At 38.7% G+C, this 6,488-nt stretch overlaps 1 pseudogene; it reads right to left on the reverse strand.

Annotated features, from left to right (window-relative positions):
• Nucleotides 1-364: 364 nt before the first annotated feature.
• LOC103605656 lies at nucleotides 365-1,040 on the reverse strand (annotated as a pseudogene).
• Between the last annotated feature and the right edge of the window lie 5,448 nt (nucleotides 1,041-6,488).

Raw genomic sequence — 6,488 nt, forward strand, 5'->3', positions numbered from 1 at the left:
GAAGAGAAAGGAAGACGTCAACTAGCCTACAACAAAATCTGGCCTGAGGGGCCGGCCCCGTGGCTCACTGGGGAGAGTGCAGCGCTGCTAGCGAGGTTCGGATCCTATATAGGAATGGCCGGTGTGCTCACTGGCTGAGCGTGGATCCCCTTACCGGTCCAAAATAAATAAATAAATAAAATTTTTAAAAAATTGGGCTGAGGAAGCTCAAAAGCCACCGAAAGAAACTGGTAGCAGAAATCACAAAGCGGCGGCGGAGGGAACCAGCAGGCTGGGCCGGCCCCATTCAGGAGGCCACCTAGGAGCAGCAGAGACAGCAAGCTGCTGGCCCCAACTGTTCCTCAGGGGAGCGAGAAGCAGAAGCTCACTCTTTAGTCGTGTTCGTGACGGTCTTGTGCTCCTTCGTGGCCTTCTCTCGATCCCTGCAACTGAAGTCGTCAGTGACCACACAGGGCAGGGTCCCTCGCCCCGGCAGTGCGGGGCGATCCCGAGCCTCCGGGGTTTGCGCGGGGAGTGTAGGAGCTCTGCAGGCCACGTCTCAGAGGGAAGGGGTGCTGGGCTTCGTGCGCGCTGAACCTGGAAGTCGTAAAGCTCTCTGCTCCCTTCAGGAGCTTGAAGAGAGAAGCTGGAACTATGAAATGTCAGTTGTGCTGCTTTTGCAAATGCTGCAGCTGCAGTCAAAGACGGGCAAGAGGCTCACACTTCTCCACGACCTGTTCCCGAGTGGCAGCCTCCCGTGTGCCTCACCAGGCCTGGCATTCGCAGGTGTCCAGCAGGAGCTTGGTGGCGCCCTCGAAGGTTGAGCCTCTGCCACTTCCAGAACGTCTCCCAGAGCCCCGCTGCTCGCCCAGGTCCAGCGCTGACACCGAGGACGCCGCCACCAGTGCCGGGGAATGAGGCGGCGGCCTGGGGGGCTCCGAAGGCCTGGGCTTCCCGCTTCTCCCGCAGCCTGGCACGCAGCGCCTCCCCACCCTGCCAGCCCCTCCCGGGTCAAATTTCGTGAAAGAGATATTATACTCACAGTCTTGATTTTCTGACATCACACTTATTCCTGTACCTATTGCATTAGACTTCCAACCTCGCTACAGACATCATTTTGGTCAAGACTACCACGGGCTGTGGTTTGCCAAACCCAATAACCTCTAATGGAGCCTTTGGCACAATGTACCTTCTTGAATCAGATTGTCTTTGTGTTCTGCGACTGCAAGCTCTGGATTCACTTTCAACCTTTAAGCTGTCCTTCCTCTATTTATTTTGTTGAGGTCTTATCACATCTCTGTAATGCTAATACTTCTCCATACAATTTCACTAGGTAATTCGATCCACTGCTATAGTTTCAAATATCATGTGCAGAGAGAATGATTGACATGTCTAGAATACTCAGCCCAGCACTCTTTAGGTTCAGGTGCGTGTATACAACTGCCTGGTGAACATGTCCTCTGGGGGCTGAGGGTTTCATGGATACTTCCAACTTAATATGTCAAGAATTAAACTTGTTATACTCTCTGTACATTTTTTTTAAACAAAGATCTCTATTTAATAAGTTTTTTGTTCACCTAACTAGCATACTTTATAATGACCTCACCTCTACCTCTGGAGTATTCTGGAAATGCCATTTATGAATATAATTTATTGTATATAAGGAACATAAAATATGAACCTATATGTGTCATTCTAACCACATACGCAGACACACAACATGATATGTTTATCTCTGGAAACCATATTGAAGGCAGAATAATCATTAGCTAAAAATATTCTGAAGTTGAACTATGTTGATGGGTAAAATATCATTCTGAGGAAAATTGTCTGTGGTATTAACCATTTTCAAGGAGTCCAAGGGTATAGAAAAATGAGGTAGAGTGGCCCCTGTAAGATAGTGAAAATCTTGATATCTTGACAAAAATCATCATTGATGAAGAGTGTAGTGACAAGAACACAAGTTTCTGACTCTCACTGATGTATTCAAAACTATATAAAAGCTCCAGATGAGCTATTTTAAAGTAGAGCAGCTTCTCAATGAGATTAAAGCAGTAATCAGAAATCTTCCAACAAAGAAAAGCCCAGGACCAAATGGCTTCACTGATGAATTCTCCCAAAACTTTAAAAAGGAATTAATACCAATTCTTTCAAACTATTCCAAAAACATTGAAAAGAGGCCATTCTCTCAAACACACTCTATGAGGCCAGCATTGAAACATAGGCCATTCTCCCAAACTCATTCTATGAGGCCAGCATCACACTGATACCAAACCCAAAGATATAACAAAAAAAGAAAAATAAGGCAAATATCCTTCGTGAACTTAGATGCAAATCCTCAGCAAAATACTAGTGAACAGAATACAGCAACATATCAAAAAGATTATACACTATGATCAAGTGGGATTCATCCCAGGGACACAAGGAAAATCAATAAATGTAATACACCACGCCAATAAAATCAAGAACAAAAACCATATGATCATCTCAATAGATGCAGAAAAAGCATATAAAAAAATTCAACACAAAGACTCTCAACAGATTAGGTACAGATGGAAGTTATCTCAACACAATAAAAGCCCTATATGACAAAGCCACCGCTAATATCATCCTGAATGGGGAAAAGCTGAAAGCTTTCCCCTTAAGAACTGGAACAGGAGAAGGATGCCTGCTCTCACCACTCCTATTTAACATAGTATTGGAAGTACTTGCAAGTGCAATTACACAAAAGAAAGAAATAAAGGGCATCTAAGAAGGAAAAGACAAAATCAAATTGTCTCTGTTTCCAGATGACATGATTCTATCTATAGAAAACCCAAGAGACTACAAAAGAACTCTTAGAGCTGGTACACGAATTCAGTAAGTTTGCAGGATACAAAATCAATATACAAAATCAGTGGCATTTTTATACCCCAACAACAAACTAGAAGAGGAAGAAATCAAGAAAGCAAGCTCATTTACAATAGTCAACAACAACAAAAAATACCTAGGAATAAATCTAACCAAGAAGGTGAAAGATCTCTACAATAAGAACTACGAATTACTACTGAAAGAAATTAAAGAAGACACCAAAAGATGGAAAGACATTCCTTGCTCATGGATTAGAAGAATAAACATAGTGAAAATGTCCCTACTATCCAAAGTCACCTACAGATTCAATGTGTTCCCCATTAAAATACCAATGAAATTCTTCAGAGAAATAGAAAAAAACAATCCGAATGCTCATATGGAACAACAAAAGACCCTGAATAGCCTTCAAACTATATTACAAATCTATAGCAACCAAAACAGCATGGTACTGGCATAAAAACAGACACATGGACCAATGGAATGCTGCAGCTGCAGTTCTAGAGAACCCAGAAATCAACCCACATATTTACAGCCAACTGATCTTTGACAAAGGCACCAAGAACATGCTATGGGGAAAGGAGAACCTCTTCAATAAATGGTGCTGGGAAAACTGGATATACATATGTAGAAAAATAAAACTTGACCCATTCCTCTCAACATATACCAAAATCAACTCAAAATGGATTTAATACTTAAATATAAGAACTGAAACTTTAAAACTCCTAGAAGAAAACATAGGGGAAATACTCCAACATATAAGAGTGGGCAAAAACTTTATGAATAAGACTCCAAAAGCACAAACAAAAGAAAAAATAAACAAATGGGATTATATAAAACTAAAAACCTTCTGCATAGCAAAGGAAACAATCAGCAGAGTGAAAAGATAATCTACAGAATGGGAAAAAATATCTGCAAACTACAAAGCCAACAAGGGATTAATAACAAGAATATACAAAGAGCTCAAACAGCTTTACAGCAAAAAACCAAATAATCCAATTAAAAAATGGGCAAAGAAGCTGAATAGACATTTCTCAAAGGAGGACATACAAATGACCAGCAGGTATATGAAAAAATACTCAATTTCACTCATCATCAAGGAAATGCAAATCAAAACCACTCTGAGATTACCTCGCCCCCGTCAGACTGGCTATTATAAAAAAGACAGAGAATAACAAAAGCTAGCAGGGATGTGGAGAAAGGAGAACCCTCCTATATGGTTGGTGGGATGGAAATTAGTACAGCTATTATGCAGAACAGTATGGAGTTTCCTCAAACAACTACAGATAGAACTACCATATGATCCAGTAATCCCACTACTGGAGATATATCCAAAGGATTGGAAATCATCATGTCAAAGGGATACCTGCACTCCAATGTTTATTGCAGCTCTATTTACATTAGCCCGGTGATGGAACCAACTTAAATGTCAATCAATGGATGAGTGGATAAGGAAATTGTGGTATAACATACACAATGGAATACTATTCAGCCATAAAAAAGAATGAAATTCTGCCATTTGCAGCAACATAGATGAGCCTGGAGAAAATTATCCAAAGTGAAATAACCAGGTGCAGAAAGAGAAATACTGCATGTTCTCATCATAAGTGGGAGCTGAGTCCATAAACAAACAAACAAACAAACAATAAAGAGAGAAAGAAAGAAAGAAACAATCACAATAATTCATTGAACTTTTAGAAGGGGAGAAAAGAATCATGGTTATTAGAGGTGGAAAAGGGGAAAGGAGGGGAAGAGGGAGGGGGTTTAAGAAGAAAGTGGTTAAAGGACACAAAGAATGATTGCGTATTGTAATGATGAATAAGCTAACTATCCTGATCTAACCATCACACTTGTACACAACTATTGAAAATCAACTTTGTACCCCACATATATGTATAATAAATTATATATTTAAAAAATTAATAAATAAACTAGAACAGCTTCTATCTTGGAGAAAACATCTATTATAGAGAGTGGAGGTTCTGGCTGGGGAAGACACGTAGTACATGAGCAGTTTTCCTTTGAGATCTGTTCTTATCAGTAATGTTTTCACTTGTTCTGTAACTCCAGTCATATATTTCTTCTCCATTTTTTAAAAAAATTCTCTGTGTATAAAAGGTAGGAAAAAGCCAAAAGAATAGTAAAGCTGTTTTAGAGAGCCATAAACTTACTGTCTCTTTTTATTTTTGTTCAGGCCCTAAATGGCTTTAGGAGGGAAAATGTGCTAAGGGAGAACTATATGGAATTTTAGTCAGAGTTCTTAACGAACACACACCAGATCTATCTCTCATAGTCTTTTTTCTCATCTCAGTTCATGTTACCACCATTCATTCACCTAGTTGATAAAAACAAAAACTTGGAAATAATCTTTGACCTTATATTGTCCATTTTTCTGGACAGAATAGTGCAGAGATGTTGGCCTGTTTTGTTCATTATTATATCCCCAGAAGAGTGAATGGTAAAGTAAACATGCAATAAATATTTAAAAATACTTAATAATTTATTATTTCTTGAGTTGGACTATTTCTTTTAATTCTTCTGCCACTGCTCTAATCCGAGCCACATCATCATTCATCTGGACCATTGCATCTGCTTTTGAACTGGTCTCCCTGGAATTATTCTTGCTACTCTCCAATCCATTTTTCATATTGCAGTAGAATGACCTTTTCAAAATGCAAGTCTAATAATATGTCCTCATGGTTCAAAACTCTAAAGTAACTTTCCTTTGTTCTTAAGGTAATTTCTAGACTTATCCACATGGCTTTATATGTCTTCTTACTTCTCTAGCAGTATCCCTTGAACTGTTTTGTTTATATCTTGAATTCTATGTCCTAGTCATATCGAACTTCTTTGAACTTCTTTGAGTGTCTTAATGGGCCAAATCTTTCTCACTTCTGGGATTTACCCATAGCACTGCCTTTCTCTGGAGTAATTTTGTTCTACTTCTTCACTTTAATAAATCATTTTACAGCTCCATTTGACACCACTTCTGTCCAGGAGTCTTTTCTTGAATTTGTGAAATTCACCTGTGCTGGATTCTCCCTATGCCCACTTTTTTTTTTTTTTTTTTTTTTTTAATCAGAGCTTGTATCATGTTTATTATAATTTCTTATTTACTGTATATCTTACGAACTTAATTGTCATCTTCATGTGGACAGGGTCAAGATCTGCCTCGCTCACTGGATACTCCCTGAACTTTACTACTTCAGAGAAGAATCTGCAACTAAATAACTAAATAACTAAATAAGTTATTTCGTTTCATTCCCATTACATCTCGATAAAAGTGAGTATTTCTCCTTAGTTTACTGATAAAGAAACTGAGACTTAGGTCAAGAAAATTGTGAAATGTTTGCAACTGCTTGTTTTGTGACATTCAAGTCAGTTTAATGTCCCTGACATTCAGTTTCATCATCTATTCAACAGAGATGATAAATCTTACCTTAAAATAGATGACAGAGATTGTGATAAGAAAGGTAAATGTCTAGAACAGGGACTGGAAAACTATGTCCTGTAAGTAAATCCAGCCCACTGCCTATATTTGTATGACCCATGAGTTAAAAATGTTTTTAAAATTTCTAAATAGTTGAAAAAAATCAAACGAACATAATTTTATAACAGGTTAAAAATTATATGAAATCTAAACTTTGCTGTTAATAAATAAA

This window comes from Galeopterus variegatus, unplaced genomic scaffold, assembly GCF_000696425.1.
Source record: "Galeopterus variegatus unplaced genomic scaffold, G_variegatus-3.0.2 Scaffold5964, whole genome shotgun sequence".
NCBI lineage: Eukaryota > Metazoa > Chordata > Mammalia > Dermoptera > Cynocephalidae > Galeopterus > Galeopterus variegatus.